This window comes from Notamacropus eugenii, chromosome 5 (assembly GCF_028372415.1).
Source record: "Notamacropus eugenii isolate mMacEug1 chromosome 5, mMacEug1.pri_v2, whole genome shotgun sequence".
Taxonomy (NCBI): Eukaryota; Metazoa; Chordata; class Mammalia; order Diprotodontia; family Macropodidae; genus Notamacropus; species Notamacropus eugenii.
In genome coordinates this window covers 417,286,315-417,310,678 of record NC_092876.1, presented here as the reverse complement: position 1 = coordinate 417,310,678, position 24,364 = coordinate 417,286,315, and positions in this window count along the sequence as shown.

The following is a 24,364-nucleotide window of genomic DNA, read 5'->3' as shown; positions in this document are numbered from 1 at the left end:
GTTCCTATGGTGACAAGGAAGAACACAACACACACTCAGAAGAGGATGACAAAGTCAAAACTCCCACATCCAAAACATCCAAGAAAAATATGAATTGGCCTCAGACCATGGAAGAGCTCAAAAAGGATTTTGAAAAATCAAGTAAGAGAAGCAGAGAAAAATTGTAAGAGAAGTGAGAGAGATGCAAGAAAATCATGAAAAATGACTCAACAGCTCAGTAAAAGAGAAGTACAAAAAATACTGAAGAAAATAACACCTATAAAAACAGAATAGGCCAAATGGTAAAGTAAGTACAAAAAGCCAGTGAGGAAAATAATGCCTTAAAAAGGAGAATTGGTCAAATGGAAAAAGAAGCCCAAAAATTCACCGAAGAATAAAACCTTCTTAAAAAGTAGAATTGGCCAAATGGAAAAGGAGATACAGAAGCTCACTAAAGAAAATAATTTCTTAAAAATTAGAATGGAGAAAATGAAAACTAATTAGAATTTCATGAGAAATCAAGAAACAATAAAACAAAACCAAAAGAATGAGACAATAGAAGACAATGTGAAAGATCTCATTGGAAAAACAACTGACCTGGAAAATAAATCCAGGAGAGATCATTTAAAAATTATTTCACTACCTGAAAGCTGTGATAAAAAGAGACACCCTAGACATTGTCTTTCAAGAAGTTATCAAAAAAACTGCCTTGATATTCCAGAACTAGAGGGTAAAATTGAAATTGAAAAAACTCCATCAACTGAAAGAGATCCTAAAATTCCCCGGAAAATTATAGCCAAATTTTGGAGCTCCCAGGTCAAGAGGAAGATATTTCAAGTGGCCAGAAAGAAACAATTCAAGTATGGTCGGGCCACAGTCGGGATAACAAAAGATTTACCAGTTTCCTCATTAAAGGACTGGAGATCTTGGAATATGATATTCCAGAGGGCAAAGAAGTTAGGAGAACAACCAAGAATTATCTACCCAGAAAAACTTATTATAATCCTTCAGGCAGGAAAATAGACATTCATTGAAATGGGGATTTTCAAGCATTCTTGATGAAAAGACCAGAGATGAATAGGAAATGTAACTTTCAAATACAAAACTCAAGGGTAGCATAAAAATATAAACAGCAGAGGAAAATTATAAAGGACTTAATAAAATCGATCTTTTTGCATTCCTACATGAGAAGATGATGCTTGTAACTCATAAGAACTTTCTCATTATTAGGGGAGATAAAAGGAATAAATACAGACAGAGGATACAGATATAAGTTCAATATGAAAAGTTGATATCTAAAAATGAAAAATTAAGGGGTGAGAGAAGAATGTACTAGGAGAAAGGGAAAAGGATATGAACAGGCAGTTTTCAGAAGAAGAAATTAAAGTTATCTGTACTCCTCTGAAAAAATACTCTAAATCACTATTGATTAGAGAAATGCAAATGAAAACAACTCTGAGGTACCACCTCACACCTATTAGATTGGCTAATATGACAAAAAAGGAAAATAATAACTGTTGGAGAAGATGTGGGAAAATTGGAACACTAATGCATTGTTGGTGAAGTTGTGAACTGATCTAACCATTCTGGAGAGCAATTTGAAACTATGACCAAAGGGATATAAAATTGATCCAGCAATACCAGTATTGGGTGGGTATCCCAAATAGCTCATAAAAAGGGAAAAGATCCACATGTACGGCTCTTTTTGTGGTGGTCAAGAATTGGAAATTGATAGGATGCTTATCAATTGGGGAAGGACTGGATAAGTTGTAGTATTAATGTAATGGAATACTATTCTTCTATAAGAAATGATGAGCAGGTGGATTTTAGAAAAACCTGGAAAGACATATGAACTGATGCTGAATGAAGGGAGCAAAACTAGGAGAACATTGTACATAGTAACAGCAATATCGTATGAAGACCGACTTTGAAAGACTTAGCTCTTTTCAGCAACACAATGATTTAAGACAATTCCAAAAGACTCGTGATGGAAAATGCTATCCACATTCAGAGAAAGAACTATGGAGGGTAAATGCAGATTGAAGGAGAGTATTTTTTCTCTTTTTCTTTCTTGTGGTTTTTTCCTTTTTGTTCTGATTCTTCTTTCAGAACATGAATAATGTGTAAATGTTTGATGCGATTATACATATATAACCTAAATCAAATTTCTTGCTGTCTTGAAGAGGGGAGAAGGAAGGGAGGGGAAAAAGAAACATTTATTACTAAAAATCTTATAAAAGTGAATCCTAAAGACTGAAATTAGAGAAATCAGTAGTTAATGTTTAAAAATGTTTAGCAGGATGCTCCCACAAAAACCAGGAAAGACTTAGATGAGCTGACGCAAAGTGAAATGTGCTGTGTACAGAGTAACAGCTACATTGTAAAGTGATCAGCTCTGAATGACTTGGCTAATTTCCAGCAATACAAGGATCCAAGACAACTCTGAAGGACTGAAAAATGCTATCCCTCCCCAGGTAGTGTTGTGAGCTGTACTGACTATGTAATATTTAAGACAGGTGACGCTTAAAATGGGGTGGTTCCATGATAACCTTTAGGTTTGACATAGGCCTCTCTTCTGTAGTTTGTGTGGTGTGCCATTCACTTGTATTGTGCTCCAAAACTTTAGATTGGTGGGTGATAACAAAGTAGGGGGGGAAGATAATTAGAAATCACTGGGCTAATCCACATCCTGATAGTCATCAGGGACCATTTGGATCTGGAAGTGATGAACCACTAGCATGAGGTGATGAACATGTGAATTTTTGAAAAATCTTACAGATAAAAACTCTAACAATATGCACACAGATTGTGTGACAAGGGCCATGACTTATAGGGATATGTTCTTTGATTTTAGTAAAATGGGGATTTGAAGTTATGAAGTACAATAATTTAAGTACTGCAGAATCCAAATTTTAAAAGACATTTAAATAAGAAAATAATAAGCTATTTTTCAATATAAATCTGGAGAGTTATCCCTTCATTCCAAAACATTCACTGGAGACTAAATCACAAGTGTGAGTCAAGATTGAAAATCTCTTGTAGTATGAAGCTGAAACCCATATAGAGGGAAGTGAAGAAAATGCAGTGAAACAGCTTGGTTAATTAGTGAAAGAAGTTTATTAGAAAATCACAACAGACCCCTCAGCCATGGTATTTCAGAGCTGAGCAATCTTGCTGGAAATGTCCTTGCTGGCTTCCTCATGAAAGGTGAGATGTTGCATCATTTCTCAGAAAGATAGGTCCTACTGCTTCTCAGTTCCTGTCATTTTTCTGTCCTGAGTGCTCCATAGGGCTTCTGAAACCATTTTGCGGTATCTCTCCCATGCCACTGAGCTGTGGAAGCAGATGCAATGCACTGTCCTTGGACAGTACAGTGGAATTAGCCCAAAGCAGAGAGTGATAAGGATTCCATGACAGCCATGGAGCAGGTTGCTTTCAGTAGAAGCCACAGGAAGAATATCTTCCGCAGAAAGATGGGCGGTAGCAGCCATAGCCATAGCCACCATAGCCCAGGCCTCCATAGCCACAGCTACCATAGCCATAGCCTAGACCACGGAAGCTGCCACATCCACAACCATAACCAGAGCCATAGCCATAGCCCAGGCCCCCATAGTAGCCGCTGTAGTGGCACATTGTGTCAGGATTCACAGATTTGGATGGATGTTGAAGGTAGTTTGTGTGAGTGTGTATGGCACCATCTGCTTGGGGACTTTTATACACTTCCAGCAGGAGGTGTGGTAGAGTCATTCCAGAGCTGCCCAGTTCCTATTAATAAATCTGCTAGGGCAAAATCACATTCTTGTCATTGTTGCCCGAGAAGAATGTCTGCAGCTCATTAAGGATGTATTTTCTTGATTTGCTGTTTCTTTATGAAGGCTCTGACAAGGATCTTATGCCTGTCATGAGAAATGATTATAATGTTGCCAAATCCTACATGGTTAATGTGTCTGGAACTCTACCCAGTCTTCAGGGACATTGTCCTCATTTCACACCTTGATGGCTGACTTTCTGATTCTTTAGGCATGCTTTTGAATTCTTTTTCTTTTGATCAGTGTTGTTTAAGAATGAAGTGACATCAAGTTTAAGATTGAGGCTGAGATAATTGTGGGGAAAAAAATGTATGAAATGAGTGAATCAAACAAGTACTCCAAAAGCATTAAACACAAACTACCTCCCCAGTGTTTAGACTATCCCAGCCATTGTCCTCAGGGTTAGGGATAAAGAAATGTCACCAGAGTCCCTGTCCTCAGGTAGCTCTGAAGTTGGAAGGACAGTGAAAGCATGAAAACAGCAAGGCACCTGCCATAAGCATGGAGAATTCACAGGAGAAGATCTCAGAGGCAAAGGCACAAGCCCTTGTTGCAATAGGGTAAGGCCATTTGCCATAGATGAGATTAGACCTGAGACTCTCTTGGACCAGGGAAAGTCAGAGGAGAGAGGAGAGGATTACAGCCAGGCTGTGCAAAGTCAAGGAAATGGGACATGAAGAGCATTGTCTGAGCAAAAGCAGGTAGGCTACATTAGGCAGAACCACAAAGTATGGGGAGGAGAGTTAAGTTTACTGAGAACTGGAAATGTAGGAAAGGGTCAGCTGATGAAGAGGGTGAAATGCCAGACAGAGGGTGTCTACTTAAACCCATGCAAAACTGGAAGGTTCTGGAATTTACCAGATTATTGTTGTGGTGATTTGGGATTTTGTGTGGTTAGAGTGGGAGAGGAGTCAGAAAAATTGGAAAATCTCTTGATCAGGCGATCAGAGGATGGATCTGGGTGGGAAGAAGACTGAGGCAGGAAGACCAATCATAGGATCTTGCAGAGGTGCGGTGAAGGTTGATCAAATGTGGGACAGTTGAAGTAGAAAAAAAGTGTTTGGATTCCAGAGATGTTGGGAAGGTAGAAAGGAGAAGCTTTGTTAACTGATTGGATAGGTTCGAGGATACTGAAGGGTCAAGGCCTTCCCCAGTTTTGTGAATGCTTGATTACAGTCCTCTTGAAAACTGTAGAGAAGTTTTGAACAGATAGGTTGCTTTTGAAGAGGCAGGATGAGAAAATTTGTTGTAGAGTTGGGGGTTTGGGGATGGGTAGGGGACATGAAGTTGAAATTTTCCAGTAAGACAGTTCATGATGTGGGACTGGAACTCAGGAGAGATTTTTGCCTATATTTGGAGATTTGGCCATTGGGGTTGGGGGAGAGACAGAAAGAGAAAGAGGGAGTGGGACAGAAACACACAGAGAGAAACAGAGAGAGATAGAGAGAGACATAGACAGGGAGACAGAGAGAGATGGGGGGGAGGGAAGAACGAAAGGAGGGGGAAAGAAAGAGAGAGAGAATGTACCCTGAACCCTGAAAGCTTAAGAAGGTCTATTCTCTCACTATATGAAAGTTTAGTGGAAATGAAAAAAGGAGAAAGTGCCTTAAGAATCATCCTATAGGTATTACATGACAAGAGAATTGACCAGCTTATGCCACTGGAATTGAATAATTGGGTTAGGAGCTCAGGGTCAAATCTACTCAAGAGTATTAATTAGCCAGTGTTTTCAAGAGTCAGAGGGAAATCAAGATTAGGAAGACTCGGAAGAGGCCATCAGTTTTGGCCATAAGGCATTTGGAGAGGGTAATTTCTCTTGAACATTGATTTTAGGAATTAGATGTCTAGGACTTTCAAAGGCAGGGAAAGGAGAGCTGGCAGAGACCCTGAGGTGACTCCATTGATTGCAGTACAGCCATGGACTTGCCAAGTGTGGAAGTATTGGGAAGTGCTGCTAACATGATTTTGGGTGGGATCATACATGTCAGGCATATGTAGACAGCCAGTTGGACCAGAGAGTTCAGGTGAAATGCTGGTCTGAAACCTGAGATGGGGTAATGAGTATTAGAGAGAAAGTAACTGAGTCAATGGTAGAGGAGGATGTTACCAACTGAGAGGTGTAGTGGAAAGAAGAGAAGGCAGGTTGTGGTTGTGGAACATCTCAGAAAGACTGATCAGGAGAAAGTGTGGTCACAGTGGTAGGGACAGCAATAGATATCACATCTCTTCTCCTGTCTTCTAAATCTGCTCTCTAAAGGATAAGGAAGCCCAACCGGATGTCATATGAAAGCTAGACATCCCACTGTGACCTTGAGATTTCACAATGAGGAAAATAAAGGACTAGAATTCAGGAAAATGTAGGTGATGGCCTGTGTGTAATTTGTACTACTCAGTGCATGGCTGGTCTTTGGCTGAGCTTTAGAGCATCTAGACGAGACTAGACGAGTTGGAAGCAGGTCTTTCAGCTCAGATCTTATGAGACTCACTTGAAGGAATTGGGACTCTTGGTCTTAGAGGACACTCAGGGGATTGCATCAGCTCTATTAACTTGTTTTTTAACGACCACCTTGATGTACAGGTAGTTGATGTTTTTCATTTGTTACCAGGTAGAAAACTTGAATCCAAAGTTGGTCTTTTACTCCCTTTAAACTGATTTTCAACTTTGAAGTTGAAACAAACAAAATGAATGAATGAAATGCTCTTTTCCCACAGACTTTTATTCTCTCTTTTCTTTCTTGGCATTAATTGATTATTTTAATCAAATTTTAAAAAGGAAATAAAAGGGGAAACCATTTAAAAAAGTTCTTCATTTGCCTTACTTTTAGAAGGGGAATTTTTAACACTTTCAATGCATAGTATTGAAATCAAGTTGGGTTTATGGAAACAGTAGACTTAGCTAGGACTTAGCTTTAAAACCTTAAACTAATTAGATTACCCTTTTGTTTTTCAGGTTGTAAAAGTTTAATGTTTATAGAATAGCTAGGGAGACCCAGTTATGTGGCTAGAGTAATTCACCAGAAGCTCATTATCTTCCATAAACTAGTAACCCACTAATCTCAGAATTACAAATGCTACCTCCAAAATATCCTTGAGAATTCATCAAATGTACTTAACTGGATCTAGAGCATCATGACAGACAGAAATGGAGTCAGCAATCATGTAGTCTTAACACTGACCCAGAAAAATTGAAGAATGATATTTTTAAAGGATGTCACCATTTGTTGTGCTTGGTGCTTAGTCACATCCACTACTCATGACCCCACCTGGGATCCTTCTGACAGAGATACTAGAGTGGTTTGCTACCTCCTTCTCTAGCTCACCTTACATATGGGGAAACTGAGGCAAAAAGGTTCAAGGGACTTGCCCAGGGTCTGAAGCTGGATTTGAACTCAGGTCCTCCTGGCTGTAGCCCAAGTGCTCCATCCACTGTGTCTCCCAGCTTCCCTATTTGATGTCACTACTAATTTCCAAACTATATGGAATGGAAACTTTCTCAATATTGTCATGGCAGAAGCCATTAAAACCATGTGGGAATGAGGCCAGATACATTTCATCCTATGTGCTACCAGAGTTATTCTAACTATACTTTCAAGGGGGTTTGCTTAAAATGAGCATACCTCCTGATATGCCTTTTTTAAAATTAATTTTTATTTTATTTTTAATTTGTGGAATAAAACAAGAATTTCCATAAGACAGTACAACAAAAAAGATAATTATAAATGAAACTGTAAATCTACAATGCACAACTTACTGTTCCTTTCAAAGAAAGAAATCACCTTCCTCCTGAAGGATTAGATTCCATTGAAATGACCTTCATAGGATGTCTACAGGCAAGCGATTGATGAATCATTTGGAGATATGTTTTGGGAAGAATTGAATGGATTGGTATCCTAAGGGCATATCCATCAAAAAGCCAATGAATCCATAGAAACATACAAGCTTTTTTTTGTGAAAAGAGAATAAGTGCTAGGAGTGACAGATGAACTAATAAACACTCATTTTAAGATAAACTACAGGAGGCATAAGGTCAATTGGTAGTAGCACTTGTAGTGTTTGCTCCACTGCCTGAAATAAACATTTTGATGAAAATTGATTAAGCTCCAACTTTTTACCTTGTAGAGTACTAGGCTATAACTTTCTTCCCAAGGACCCATCTCAGGGACATGATTTCAGGGGCCAAAGGTCCAAAGCTAAGCTGTAGAGAAGTAAAGCAGATACTCTCTTTCCCTGGGAGTTTGAGAGCAAGTGTTTGATGGCTCTGAGGGACTGTCTTTAAAAATTAGTCCACTTCCCCCATAGATGGAAGGCCCTTAGTTTCAGGCCCTTCAAATGTTGTGAGCTGGACTGGCTATGTAGTTTGTGGGAGGAGATGGGACCCATCCAAATGGCGTGATTCCATCACAACCTTCAGGCTTATATATTTACTTTCTTCTGTAGATTTCAAACTTCAGATTAGTGGGTGATGACAAAATGGTGGAAGACAACTAGAAATAACTGGGCCAATCCACATCCATGTAGTCATCAGGGACCACTTGGGTCTGGAAGTGATGGAATATAAGCATGAATTGATTAACATATGAATCTGAGAAAACCTGAATTTAAAAAGCCTATCAATATTCACAGAGAATGTAGGTGAAAGGCCATGGCTTATAAAAAATTGTCTTTCCATCAACAGAATGGAGGCCTGGGTATTATTAAGTATGAAATTTAAGTACCACAGAAGTGAAATTTTAGAGAGGGATTTAACAAAGAAATAATATTTTTTGAACAGAAATCTGGAAGGGTATCACTTCATTGCAAAAGATGAATTGGAAATTAAATCCTCTGTAATGACACAGGTCACGGTGTGAGGCTGAAATCCAAATACAAGGGCTTCAAGGAAGAGAGGCAAAAACAGTTTTGCTAAGACAGTCAAACAAGTTTATTAGAAAATCACAACAAATATCTCAGCTGTGGTGTATCAGAGCTGAGAACACTTGCTGAAAATGAGTTGTCATTGGGAGAGTTTTCCCCATGACAGGTGAGATTCTGCATCATTTCCCAGAAGGACGGGTCCTGCTGCCACTTTCCTGCCTTGAGTGTTCCGTAGGGCTTCTAAGATGCCTTTGTGGTATTTCTTCTTTGCCACCCTGCTATAGGGGCAAATGGAATGTGATGCCCTTATAAAGCTATGGAATTACACCAAGCAGGGTGAGACAAGGATTCCATGATGCGGTGGGAGCAGCTGGTTTTTCATTAGAAGCCACAGGAAGAATATCTTCCACAGGAAGAATATCTTCCGCAGAAAGATGGGCGGTAGCAGCCATAGCCATAGCTACCACAGCCCAGGCCTCCATAGCCATAGCCTCCAAAGCCTCCAAAGCCATAGCCTAGGCCACGGAAACTGCCACATCCACAGCCATAACCAGAGCCACAGCCATGGCCCAGGCCCCCATAGTAGCCGCTGTAGTGGCACATTGTGTCAGGATTCAACAGATTTGGATGGATGTTGAAGGTAGATTGTATGTGAGTGTATATGGCACCATCTGCACTGTGACTTTTATACACTTCCAGTTGGAGGTGTGGCAGCTTCATTCCAGAACTGCATCATTCCCATTAATGAACTTGCAAGAGCAAAAGCACATTCTTGTCATTGTTTGTTGTATGAGCATAATTTCTCCAGTTCATTAAAAGTATTTTGTCTTGATTTGCTGTTTCTTTATGAAGGCTCTGAGAAGAATCACATGCTTGTCCTGAGAAATGATTATAAAGTTACCAAAGGCTATGTGGTTAATATGACTGGTTAATATGACCCTATGTGGTTAATATGACTCTATGTGGTTAATATGACTGGTTAACATGACCCTATCTAGTCTTCATGGCAGCCCTCTCCCAGGGTCATTGGGACATTGTCCTCATTTCACACCTTGATGGCCTGACCTTTTGATTCTTAGGCATGCTTTTGAATTCTGTCTCTTTTGATCAGTGCTGTTTGAGAATGAAGTGACAGCAAGTTTCATGTTGGAGTTGAAATAATTGTGGGGAAAAAATTTATGGAATGAGTGAATCAAAGAAGCATTAAAACACAAACCACCTCCACAGTGTTTAGACCATACCAGCCATTTTTCTCAGGGTTAGGTATACAAAGAGATATCACCACAATCCCTATCCTCAGACAGTTCTAAAGTTCTAAGGACAGTGAAAGCATGAAAACAGCAAGGCACCTGCCACAAACATGGGGAATTTATGGGAGAAGACCTTAGAGGCAAAGGCATAAGCTTCTGGGACAATGGGATAAAGCTATTTGCCATAGATGGGATTAGCCCTGAGATTCCCTTGGACCAGGGAAAGTCAGGGGTGATAGGAGAAGAGAGGAGAGGATTCTTGGCAAGGTAGACAGCCAACCAGTGCAAATCAAAAGGGACATATAGTGCAAAGTCTTAGCCAGGGGTGGGAAACGTGTAGCATTGAGGCCACATGTGGCCCTTTAGGTCCTCAGATGTGTCCCTTGACTGAATCCAAACTTCACGAAGCAAAGAGGGACGTGGTTGGATGAAGACTGAGGCAGAGATCTTTCAAAGAGTTGTTGTGAAGGCTGATCTGATGTGGGGATAGTGTGAGTAGAAAGAAGTCTTAGCTATTTATTGAAGAAATGCATATTCAAAGAACTCTGAACTTCTACCTCACACCTATCAGATTGACTAATATGGTAAAAAAAGAAAATGTTGGATGTTGGAGAGGATGTGGGAAAACTTGGACACTAATGCACCATTGGTGGAGTTGTGAACTGATCCAACCATTTTGGAGAGCAATTTGGAACTATGCCCGAAGGGCCATAAAACCGAGCATACTTTGATTTAGCAATACCACTCCTATGTCTGTATCCCAAAGACATTTACTGCCCCTCCCCTCCAAAAAGGGAAAAGTACCTCTTTGTACAAAAATATTGATAGCCACTCTATCTGTGGCTAAGAATTGCACAGTGAAGAGATGCCCATCAATTGGTGAATGGTTATACAAGCTGTGGTATATGATGTTATATATCATATGTGATTTTGATATGACTGTAATGGAAAACTATTGTGCTACAAGAAAGGACATACAGGGTGATTTCAGAAAAACCTCTAAAGATTTACATGAACTGATACAAAGTGAAGGGAACACAATAAGAGAATGTTGTATACAGTAACAGGAATATTGCTCAGTGAAGAACAGTGAGTGACTTAGCTATTCTCAGCAATACAGTGATTCAAGATAAGCCCCATAAGAACTAATGATGAAGCATACTGTCCACCTAGAGAGAAAGGACTGATGTTGTTTGAGTATAGACTGAAACATGCTATTTTTCACTTTCTTTCATTTTTTCTTTTATTTATCTTCTTATACAAAGTGATAAACATGGAAATATTTTACATAATTGCATATGTATAACCTATATCTGATTGTTTAATGTCTCCGGAAGTTGCTAAGGGAGGAAGAGAGAGATAGAATTTGAAACTCAAATCTTTAAATAAAAATGTTTAAATTTTTTTTTGAAATGAAAGGAGTATTTGGATTTCAGACTTAGAGAAGGTAGAAAGGACAAATTTTATCAACTGATTGGATAGGTGTGGTGGTACAGAAGAGTCAAGGCATTCCCTGAGTCTGTGAACCTGATTTCTTGCTTGATTATAGTTCTCTCAAAATCTGTAGAGAAGTTTTGAATAGATAGGTGACTTTGAATAGGCAGGATGAGATCTGTTGTAGAGTTGGGGAATTTGAGATGTGTATGGGACATGAAGTTGAAATTGTCCAGTCAGACAGTTGATGATGTGGGACTGAAGCTCAGGAGAGATTTTTATCTATATCTGGATATCTGGGAAATCTGAAGAAGGGGGGAGAGAGGGAGAAGAAAGAAAGAGAGAGGGAGAAGAGAGAAAGAGAGAGAGAGAGATAGATAGACAGAGAAAGATAGACAGAGAGACAGAGACAAAGAGACAGAGAGACAGAGTCAGAGATGTACCCCAAACTCTTGAAAGCTTAGGAAGGTCTATTTTCTTATCACAAGAGAGATCTTAGTGAGATGCTCTAAATCACTATTGATTAGAGAAATGCAAATAAAAACAACTCTAAGTTACTACCTCAAACCTGTAATATCGGCTAATATGACAAATGGAAAATGATAAATGTTGGAGAAGATGGGGGAGAATTGTGACACATACGTTATTGGTGGAGTTGAGAAGTGATCCAACCATTTGGGAGATGAATCTGGAATGTCAGCTGGACCAACAAGTTCAGGTAAAATGCTCCTCTGAAATCTGAGATGGGACCATCAGTGTCAGAGAGAAAGTAACTAAGCCCATGGCAGATTTTACTAACTGAGAGAGTATAGTGGAGAGAAGAGAAGGCAGACTGTGAAACCAGATTTCAACCAATTAGGAGAAAAATGAGGTCAAAGTGGTTGTGGCAACAGTGGACTTTACATCTCTCCTCTCAGCTTCTAAATCTCTCACAATAGTACTCTAAAGGATAAAGAAATCCAATAAGATGTCATATGACAGTCAGACATCCCACCATGATGTTTAGATTTCATTAAGAGGAGCATAAAGGGACTAGGATTCAGGAAAATGGAGGTGATGGCCCATCTGTAACCTACACTGCTCAGAGCATGGTTATTCCTTGGCTGAGCTGTAGAGCATCTATAGGAGACCAGACCAATTGGAAGAGGGCTCTCCAGCTCAACATGTATGAGACTCACTTAAAGGAACTGGGACTCTTGGTCTTAGAGGACATTCAGGGGATTGTGCCAACTCTCTCAAATTTATTTTTTAATGGCCACCATATTGTATAGGTACTAGATATTTTTTATTTGTTCCCAGTTTGGAGAACTTGGATTCAGAGATGATCGTTTACCCTTTAAAACTGATTTTCAACTTTGTTACAGAGAATGAAACTGTTTTTCCCTGGAAAGGTTGTCAAAGAGATATAAATCATCTCCCTGAAGGATTAGTTTCCATCGAAATTACTTTCATAGGATGTCTCCAGGCAAAGGATTGATGAATCACTGGAGATATGTTTGGGGAAGAATTGAATGGATTGAGTCTCCTGAGGGTATTTCCATCAAAAAACCATAGAAACACATAAGCTTTTTTATGAAAAGCGAATAAGGATTAGGAGTGATAGATGAACTTATAGACATTCATTTTAAGAAACTGCAGGAGGTATGATGCATTGGTAGTAGAACTTGTAGTGTTTACTCCACTGCCTAAAACACTCGTTCAATCAATATACATTTCAACATAAATGTATGAATGTATAAATGTTGATAGATTAGATATATAGATAAAAATACATCAAAGTCCAACTTTTTGCTTTGTAGGGCAATAAGCTCTAACTTTTTTCCCAAGGACCCATCTGAGTAACATGATTTTGAGGACCAAAGGTCTAAAGTTAACCTGTGGATCAGAAAAGCAGATACTCTCCCTCAGAGTTTGAGTGCAAGTGTTTGATGGCTTTGAGAGACAGTCTTTAAAAATTAGCCCATTTCCCCCCTCAGCTAGAGGCTGTTTGAATACCGTGAGCTGCACTAGCTATGTAGTTTGCTGGAGGAGAGGGGACCCATCAGAAAGACATGATTCTGTGACAACCTTCAGGCTTGAATCCAAATACTGGCTTTCTTCTGTAGATTTTGTGCTGCGGTATTCACTTACGCAGCGCTCCAGAACTTCAGCTTGCTGGGTGATTACAAAATGGTAGAAGACAACTAGAAATCGCTGGACCAATCCACATCCTGTCAGTCATCAGGGTCCACTTGAACTTGGCAGTGATGGACCATGAGCATGAGGTGATAAACGTGAAACTTTGAGAAAGCTTGAACATAAAAACCCTGTCAATATATACAAAGAATATGGTAAAAGGACCATGGCTTATAAAAACAAATGTCTTGCCATGAGCACTACAGGGTGATGGATATTATGAAGTATTAAATTTAATTACTGCAGAAGTGAAATTTGAGAAAGGGATTAAAAAAATAAGTATTTTTTAGCAGAAATCTGGAGAGGTATCACTTCATTGAAAATTTTGAAATGGAGATTATTTTCTGCAATGACACACAATCATAGATCAAGATTGAAAATCTTTTCACGGTGTGAGGATGAAACTTAAATACAAGGACTTCAAGGAAGAGAGGCAAAAACAGTTTTGCGAAGACAGTCAAACAAGTTTATTAGAAAAACATAACAGGCACCTCAGTTGTGGTGTATCAGAGCTGAGCAAACTTGTGGTAAATGAGCTGTCATTGTGGGAGTCTCCTCTTGAAAGGTGAGATTCTGCATCATTTCCAAGAAGGACAGGTCCTGTTGTTTCTCAGTCCTTGCCACTTTCCTACCCGGAGTGCTCCATAGGGATTCTGAGACCTCTTGTGGCAGCTCTCCTAGGCCACTCAGCTCTAGAGGCAAATGGAATGCGTTGCCCTTATAATGCCATGGAATTATGCCAAGCTGGGTCGGACAAGGATTCCATGACAGCCATGGAGCAGGTGGTTTTTCAGTAGAAGCTATAGGAAGAATACCTTCCACCCCAAAGTGGGCGGTAGCAGCCATAGCCATAGCCACCGTAGCCCAGGCTTCCATAGCCATAGCAACCACAGCCCAGGCCTCTATAGTAGCTGCCATAGTCACCATAGCCATAGCCTAGGCCACGGAAACTGCCACATCCATAGCCATAGCCAGAGCCATAGCCATAGCCCAAGCCTCCATAGTAGCCACCGTAGTTACACATTGTGTCAGGATTCCCAGATGTGAACAGATGTCAGGGTTTAGTTTGTGTGAATGTATATAGCACCACCTGCACAGGGACTTTTATACACTTCCAGCAGGAGGTGTGGTAGATTCATTCTAGCATTGCCTAATTTCTATGAATGAACTTGCCTGGGCAGGATCACATTCTTGTCATTGTTGCCTGAGAAGAATTTCTCCAGCTCATTAAGAGTGTTTTTTCTTGATTTGCTATTTCCATATGAAGGCTCTGACAAGGATCTTATGCCTGTCATGAGAAATGATTATAAAGTTGCCAAAGCCTCTGTGCTTAACGTGACTGATGATCTATTCAGTCTTCATGGCAGCCCTCTCCCGGGGTCATTGGGACATTGTCCTCATTTCACAATGTGTTGACCTGACCTTCTGATTCTTTAGGCATGCTTTTGAATTCTGCCTCTTTTGATCACTGCTGTTTGAGAATGAAGTGACAGCAAGTTTCAGGCTGGAGCTGAGATAATTGTGGAACTAAATATATGGATTTAGTGAATCAAACAACTATTCCAAAAGCACTGACTGCCTCTCAATGTTTACTAGCCATTGTCCTCAGGGCTATGGATACAAAGAAATATCATCAGGCTGCCAGTCCTCAGGCAGCTTTAAAGTTGGGAGGGCAGCAAAAGCATGAAAACAAGAAGACACATTCCACAAACATAGGGAATTGATGGGAGACAACCTCATAGGCAAAGGCACAAACTCCTGGGATGATGGGATAAGGCCACTTGCCATAGATGGGATTAGATCAGAGACTTTCTTGAACCAAGGAAAATCAGAAACGATAGGAGGAGAGAGGAGAGGATTCTTGTCAGGGTAGACAGCCAGCCAGCACAAAGTCAAGTAGAAGGGACATAAAGAACAAAGCAGATAGGCTATATAGGGCAGTACCATAAAGCATGGGGAGGAGAATTAGGTGTGCTAAGAACTGGAAATGTTGGAAAGGGTCAGCTGATGAAGAGGGTGAAATGCGAGATAGAGGATTTCTACTTACACCAGTATAAAACAGGAAGGTACTAGAGTTTACCAGATTATCGGTGCAGTGATTTGGGATTTGGGGTAGTTAAAGTGGGAGAGGTGTCGAAAATGTTTTAGAACAATCCCTTGATCAGGTGATCAGAGGATGAATCCGAGTGGGGAGGAAACTGAGGTAGGAAGATCAATCAAAGAATCCTATAGAGAGGGCGGTGAAGGCTGATCTAATCTGGGACCTGTATGAACAGAAAGAAGTGTTTGGTTTCCAAAGACTTTGGGAAGAAAGGAGAAGTTTTACCCACTGGTTGGATAGGTGTGATGATACAGAGGGGTCAAGGCCTTCCCTCAGTCTGTGGACCTGTTTTTCCAACTGGATGGCAGTTATTTTGAAAGTTGGAGAGAAGTTTTCGATAGGTTGCTTTTTGAAGAGACAGGATGAGGGAGAACTATTGTAGAGTTGGGTTTTTTGAGATGTATAGGGGACATGAAGTTGAAATTGTTCATTCAGTTCATGATGTGAGACTGGAGCTCAAGAGAGATTTTTGCCTATATTTGGAGATGTGGCAGTGGGTGGGGGGTTAGAAGGGTTGGAGAGAGAGAGACAGAAACAGAGAGAGACAGAGAGACAGAGAGAGAGGTAATTTGAAACCTTCAAAGCTTAGAAAGGTCTGCTCTCTTCACCACAAGAAAGAGCCTAGTGGAGAGGAAAACAAAAGAATATTAGGGTCAGGAACCTGATTTCTAAGGTTTTCAAAGTCAGTAAAAGGATTACAGGGTAAGACTCTGAGTAGGCTCCATTGATTGCAGTGTAGTCATGGACTATTTCAATGTGAAAGTACTGGGAAGTGCTGCTAGTTTGAGTTTGGGTAGGCTCATGCATTCTGGGCATAGGTAGACAGCCAGTTGGGTAAGTGAGTTTAGGTGAAATGTTGGTCTGGTATTTGAGATGTGGTAGTGAGTGGCAGAGAGAAGGCAATTGAGCCCATGACAGATGAGGATGTTGCTAACTGAGATAGGGTAGTAGAGAGAAATCAGGCTGTACTTCTCTGGTTGTGGAGTGTCTCAGACTTTAAATGATCATGTTAAAAAATGAGGTCAAAGTGGTTGGGACAGCAAAAGACATCACCTCTCTCTTCTAGCTTCTCAATCTCTCACAACTTCACTGTAAAGGATACATAATCTTAAAAGGATGCTATCTGACAGCCAGACATTCCACTGTAACCTTGAATGAAGAGGAGCATAAGAAACTAGATTTCAGGAAGACAGAGGTGATGGTCCAACTCTATTATGCACTGAGCATGGCTGGTCTTCAGCCAAGCTGTAGATCATCTAGAGGATTACAGCCCATTTTGAAAAAGGGCTTCCATCCCAGGGCTTATGATACTCCTTTGAAGATGCTGGGACTCTTGCGCTTGGAGGACACTTAGGGATTTGTACCAGCTCTCTTAAAGTTTTTTAAATGGCTACCATGAAGTACAGCTACTAGATATATTTTAATTGTTTCCATGTGGGAGAAGTTGGATTGATAGGCGATCTTTTCCCTCATATTCTTATTTTCAACTTTGCTGCAGAGAATGAATTATTCTTTTCTCACGAGAGCCATGAAAGAGGAAAATCACCTTTTACCTGAAGGATTAGCTTCCACTGAAAAATCTTTCATAGGATGTTTCCTGGCAAAGGATCGATGAATCATTTGGAGATATGTTTTGGGAAGAATTAAATGGAATGAGTCTACTGAGAATATTTCCCTTGAAAAGCCATTGGATCCACAGAAACATACATGCTTTTTGTGAATGGAGAATAAGGGCTAAAAGCAGTATATATACATAGTCATCCATTTTAAGATAAACTGCAGGAGGTATACAACATGTTAATAGTAGCAATTGGAGTGTTTCCCCTACTTTCTGAAACACTAGTTCAGTCAATAACATTTCAATCAGAAAACATTTATTAAGTTCCTACTATGTGCCAGGTGGAGTGCTAAGCTCAGCCTTTCTTCCCAATGACATACCTGAAGGACTTGATTTTGGGGCCCAAAAGTCCAAAGCCAGTCTGTGGAGCAGTAAAGCTAGTGTTCTCTTTCCCTGAGAGTTTGAAATGATTAGTGAGTTCAGGTGTTTGAGGGATTTGAGAGACATTTTTTAAAAATTAGTCTTCTTCCCTCGTGGATGGAAGGGCCCCAGCTCAAGGTCAGTGTTGTGAGGTGAACTGGCTGGAGGAGCTGGGACCCATCAAAAGGACGTAGTTTCATCACAACCTTCAGGCTTGGTTAGATGACCCTCCTCTATAGCCTTTGTGGTATGCCATTTACTTATGTAATTTTCCATAAAATCAAACTAGTGAGTGATAACAAAATGCTGGAGGACAAGTAGCCAAGTAACGGGCTAATTCACATTCTGAGAGTCATCAGGGACAACTTGGATTTGAAAATGATTAACTGTGAGTATGGGGTGATGAATGTGTGAGTCTTTGAGAAACCCTGAAGATGAAAACCCTATCAATATGCGCATACAATGTGAGAGAGATGACATGAGCTATAGAGAGAAGTGTCTTGCCATTGGTACAGTTGAAGCCTGGATATTAAGGACCACTAAAACTTTTTGAACATTATTCAAAATGGAGAGCTATCACTTCAATGCAAAAAAAAAAAGAACAGGAGAAAGAATCTATAGTGATATAGAAGAGTAGGTCAAAATTGAATATCTCTTCACAATATGAGGTCCCAAACTAAGTCCAATGAGACCAAGGAAGAACAGGGAAAAGAGTTTTGCTAAGCTAGTTGTTGTGTACATCTTTCGTTTTCGAAGAAGACCATGCCATCAGAGAAATGATGACATGACTTGCACTTGACTTTGATTTGAATGAGGGAGGGCTGTGCAAGTCACCAACCTCACTTTCTCCTCCTGAGCCATCTGGATCCAGTGACCAGATATTCATCAGGATGACTGGAAATAACCCAGGGTGCAATGGGAGACATTGGCCCTTTTAGGCCAAGGCCTGTTCAGGTACTCACTTAGGGTGAAGGTAACACCCATTCAGTGAATAGGTCTGTTTAAGAAGTAGCCAGGGGATGGCCCCTTTAATGAGGCAAAGACAAATAATGACATCAGGCTGGAAGGGAAACAGCAACAGTTACTATAGATAATTACTCTTAAGCCAGGAAGGTCCAGAAGAGAGCCCTTAGGCAGGGGTCTAGTGTTGTCCAATGTATGAGCTTCTGAGTGTAGTAGGCTTAAGGTTTTAGGGAAGGGAAGGGAAGAAAGTGAAGGGAAGGGAAAGAGCAGAACCATCCCCTGGCTGCTGCTAAGTTAGTGAAACAAGTTTATTAGAAAATCTTAACATACTTCATTCAGGCTAAATCAGAGCTGAGCAAACTGAGTTGTTGTTGGGGGAGTCTTTCTTATGAAAGAAGAGATTCTGTATTATTTTCTGGAGGAAAAGTCATGTTATCATTCTGTGTCACTTGGCTGTTCTGGACACTCCCATGAGGATTCCAAGATCCTTTTATGGTAACTCCCCTATTCCACCCAGCCATATAGGCTGATGAAAATATTTTTACAAAGCCATGGAATTAGCCCAGAGCATAGTGAGAATAAGGATTCCATGATGACCATGGGGCAAGCAGTTTTTAGTAGAAGTCATAGGAATAAAGCCTTCCATAGCAAGATGAGTAACTGTAGCCGTAGCATAGTCACCATAGCCTGGGCTTCCATAGCCACAGCCACCAAAGGCATAACTGAGAACACAGAAGCTGCCACATGCAGAGCCATAACCATACCCCAGGCTTTAGTAGTAGTTGCCATAGTAGCTCTTTATATCAGGATTAATTTAGTTGAATGGATGTCAAGGGTAGGTTGTGTGAGTGTATGTAGTATGATCTGCACAGGGACTTTTAGATACATCCAACAGAAGACCTTGTAGATTCTCAGCAGAAATGCTATTCTAATTAATAAACTTGGCAGGGAAACATCACATTCTTCTCATATTTTGTTCCCTAAGAACAATTAATCCAACCCATTAAAGGTGTTTTTGCTCCATTTGCTCTGAGAAGGCTCTGCCATGATCTTGTCCCTGCAATGAGAAGTGATTATAGTGTTGTCAAAGCCTATATAGTTTATGGTACTGGTGCCCTACCCAGGCTTCATAACAGCCATCTCCTGGGTGGCCCTCTCCTTTATTTTTGTTACCCTCCCTTCTGACTCTGTAGGTGGGTGATTGAATCCTGTCTCTTATTCAATGCTATTTGAGAACAAATTAACAGAATCCTACAAGTTTCAGATTGAAATTAAGAAGATGGTTAAGCACTAATGTATGGAATAGGTCAATCAAACTACCATTCTGAAAGCACCCCAAGCACTTCTCGAGCATTTGCAATGTGTCAATGACACATTGGTTTATTGGTGTATTCAGTGCTGGAGATGCAAAGAAATGTTAAGAGTCTGCCTCTGGACAGCTCTAAAGTTCAAAAGATCAGTGAGAATTGCCACAGATATGGAGAGATGATGGGAGAAGATCACAGATGTGGGAAGTGGTAACAGTACTTTCTACAGGTAGGAGTGGAGCTGAGGCTCAAAGGGAGCAGAGAAAATCAGAGGGGAATGGAAGGGAGAGAGAAGAGCAATTAGAGCAGGTTGGATAGCAAGTCCTGTAAAGGTAAGGAAAATGGTCATGCAGTTTGTCATTTCTGGGAAAGCTTTCAAGGGACAGACTTTAAAATGTGGAGAAAGGAATAAACTATACCAAGATTGGAAAGGGAAGAGGCCAGTTTATGAAGAGGGTGAAATGCATAACAACAGTATTGCTTTGTACCAGCACAGTAACAGGAGGCAATGAGAATTTACCAGATAATATGTGAGGGGCCTGGGGCTTTTGAATGTTGGAGGGAGTAAAGAATGTTGTTGTTGTTGTTGTTATGTTTGTCTCTCTTCCTCAAAGAAGACCATGATATCAGAGAAATGATGACACGACTTGCAGTTGACTTTGATTTGAGGGAGGGAGCGCTGTGCAAAGTCACCAACCTCACCTTCTTCTCCTGAGCCATCTGGGTCCAGTGGCATGATATTCATCAAGACACTTGGAGATGGCCCAGAATGCAGTGGGAGACCCTGTTCCTTTCAGGCTTAGGTCTTATCACAATCTTACTTTGAGTGAAATATACCCATTCAATGATTAGGTTTCTTTAAGTTCCTCAAGGGATGGCCCCTTTAATAAAAAAATATCAAACTGGAAGGGGAAGACCCTAAATGGATGGAGAATGTATGAATGGAAAGAAGGGTAAGTATTCCAGGGATGTGGTTCGGGTAGAAAGGACAAGTTTTGCCAACTGTTTGAATAGGTGACACGATAGAGACTTAAGCATGTGTCTGAGGGTCTGAGCTTGAGTTCCTGGCAGTAAGGGAGGGCTCAAAGTAGGAGAGAGGTAGGGTGCTTTTGAAGAGGTAGAATGAGAGGCTATATTCTAGACTTGGGGGTTTTGGGATGCCTAGGGGTCATCTAATTGAAATTGTGTACACTGACAGTTCATGACATGTGACTGGAACTCAGGAGAGATACAGGGCTGGAGCTGCAGATATGACAGAGAATGTCTCTGAAACCCTGGGACTTAAGGGACTTTTGCCCCTGGAGAGAGCATAGTGGAGAGAAAGAAAAAAGGCACAACCTTGGGATCCAGTCAGAGTAAATGTGAATGACATGACATGATGGTGGGCTGGTTAAAATGAGTAAGAAGGACCAGTCTGGCAGGAAGAACAGTTTCAAGCATACCCAGAATCTCCAGTTATCCAGAAGTGTCAGAAACCAATGGGCAGTCAAGAAGAAAGGAAGATTTGGAAGAGTGCATTAGCTTGGGCAAAGTTTAAAGAGAGCAATTTCTTTTTAATGTTAGGGTCAGGAACCAGATGATCAGGACTTTCAGAGATACCAAAAGGGGAGCAGGTAGGGACTTTTTAAATATTGAAGTGGTAGCAAGTGCTGATAAGGAGAGGTTGGGTAGGACCATGCATTCTGGTCAGAGGCAGACAACCAGCTGGACAACTGAAGTCAGAGGAAATGCAAACGCTGGGCTGAAATTAGAGGTGAGGTAATGAGTGTCTGAGAGAAAGTAACTGAGCCTATGGTACATGAGATCACTGAATGAGAGAGTTTAGTGGAGAGAAGAGAAGGCAGGCTGTAGTTCTCTGGTCATAGAGCGTGTTAGAGAGACGTTAGCTGATCAGGTCAAAAGTGAGGTCAAAGTGTTTTGGGCAGCAAGTAGAGTCATATCTCCCTTCCAGCATCTGAATCTCCCATAACTGTACTCTGAAGGATAGGGAAGCCCAATCAGATTTCACATGACAGCCAGACATCCCACTGTGACCTTGAGATTTCATGAAGAGGAGCATAAAGGACTAGAATTCAGGAAAATGGGGGTGATGGCCCATCTGTAATCTGCCCTGCTGGGCATTTGGCTGGTCTTTGGTTGAGCTATAGAGCATCCAAGGGAGACCAGACCAGTTGAAAGCAGGCTTTCCAGTTCAGGGTCTATGAGACTCACTTGAAGGAACTGGGATTCTTGGTCTTAGAGGATGCTCAGGGGATTGTGCCAGCTCTCCTAAGATTTTTTAATGGTCACTATGTAATATATGTATTAGATGTATTTTAGTTTGTTCCAGATTGGAGCACTTGAGTCCAGAGGTGGTCTTTTACCCCTATAAACCAATTTTCAACTTTGCTGAAGAGAATGAAATATTCTTTTCCCTCTGAGAGCTCTTAAAGAGAGAATTGATATTCTTCATGAAGGATTACTTTCCACTGAAATGACCTTCATCAGATGTCTCCTGTAAAGGATTGATGAGTCATTTGAGAGGAGTTGAATGGAGGGCATTTCCATCAAAAGGTCATTGAATTCTTAGAAACATACATGCTTTTGTGAATGTAGAATAATATCTAGGAATGATATATAGCAAGAGTAATTTATTTTAAGCTAACAAATAGAATGAGCGATAAGATCCATTGGTAGTAGCAATAGCAATGTTTCTTCCATTGTCTGAAAAACAAGTTCAATCAATAATCATTTATTTAGGACTTACTATGTGCCAGATAGACTGCTAAGCTCTGGCTTTCCCCTCTCCCCCCATGAACTGAGGAACTTAATACCAGGAACTTGGTTGGTCAACAGAGCTGAGGAATCCATATGTCTTGACACAGTTTGTGGGGCAGTAAGTAGATACTCTCTTTCCCTGGGAATTTGAGTTAAGAGTTCAGATTTTGGGGTGATTTGCAGCATACCTACGCAACGATGAGTCCACTTCCACAGTGGAGGGAAGGGCCTCAGCTTGAGGGAAGTGTGTGTTGGTTGCTGGAGAAGAGGGAACCCACATGAAGGGTAAGACCCCATGACAGCCTTCACACCTGATAATTAATTGACTCTCATGTAATTTTCATAGGGTGCTATCCACTCTAGCCTTGCTCCAAAGCTTCAAATTGGTTAAGGATAACAAAGTAATAGAAGAAAGCTATAGAAGGGACGAGCCAGGTCAGATTCCGATAGTCAACAGAGACACCTTCGATCTGGAGGCGATAAAGCGTAAGCATGAGACAATGAATATGTGAATCTTTGAGAAACCCTGAAGATAAAATCCCTCTCCAGGTGTGTCCAGAATGTGGGAAAAGGGCCACAGTTTATAGGGACAAGGTGCACAACTTTTAATAAAACAGTATGTGGGCTAAACTACTAAAATTTAAATATTGTAGAACTCAAATTTTGCAGGGTAACTAGGTGGTACCTAGAGTGATGGACCAGGAGTCAGAAAGTCTCAACTTCTGGAACTGAAATCTGGCCTCAGACACTAACTAGTCTGCGTGACTTTAGGCAAGACATTTAACTCTGTTTACCTCCATTCCTTATCTGCAAAATGATCTAGAAAAGGAAATGGCAAACCATTACAGCAACTTTTCCAAGAAAACCTCAAATAGGGTAATGAAGAGTTGGATATAACTAAAACAACTGAATAACAACAAAAGAACTCAAATTTTAGAAAGATATTTAATAAGGAAATTACATATACATATATACACATATATGTATATGTATATATGTATATATATACATGTATATGTATATATATATACATATATATATCTCAACAATCTCTTCACTATATGAGGCCAAAACCCAAGTACAAGGACTTAAAGAAGGAGAGGAAAAAATAGTTTTGTTAAACCAAAGAAATAAGTTTATTAGAAAGTTTTAACAGTTGACTCAGTCATGGTATATCAGAGATGAGCCAACTTATTGAAAATAAGCTATTATTGAGGGAGTCTCCCTCTTGACAAGTGGGATTCTGCAGCATTTCCCAGAAGGATGGGTCCTGCTGCTTCTCAGTCCTTGCCACTTTACTGCCCTGAGTTCACCATAGGAACTCTAAAACCCTCTTGTGGCATCTCTCCCATGCCACCCAGCTGTAGAGACAGATGGAATGTGATGTCCTTATAATGCCATGGAATTAATCCAAAGCAGTGAGGGACAAGGATTCCAAGACAGCCAGGGAGCAAGTGGTATTTCAGTAGAAGCCATAGGAAGAACACCTTCCCCAGTAAGATGGGTGGCAGCAGCCATAACCATAGCCACCATAGCCCAGGCCTCCATAGCCATAGCCTCCAAATCCATAGCCTAGGCCACGGAAGCTGCCAAATCCACAGCCATAACCAGAGCCATAGCCATAGCCCAGGCCTCCATAGTAGCAGCCATAGTAGCTCATTGTGTCACTATTGTGTTGAGGGTAGTTTGTAAGAATGTGTATGGCACGATCTGCACAGGGACTTTTATATGCTTCCAGCAGGAGGTGTGGCAGACCT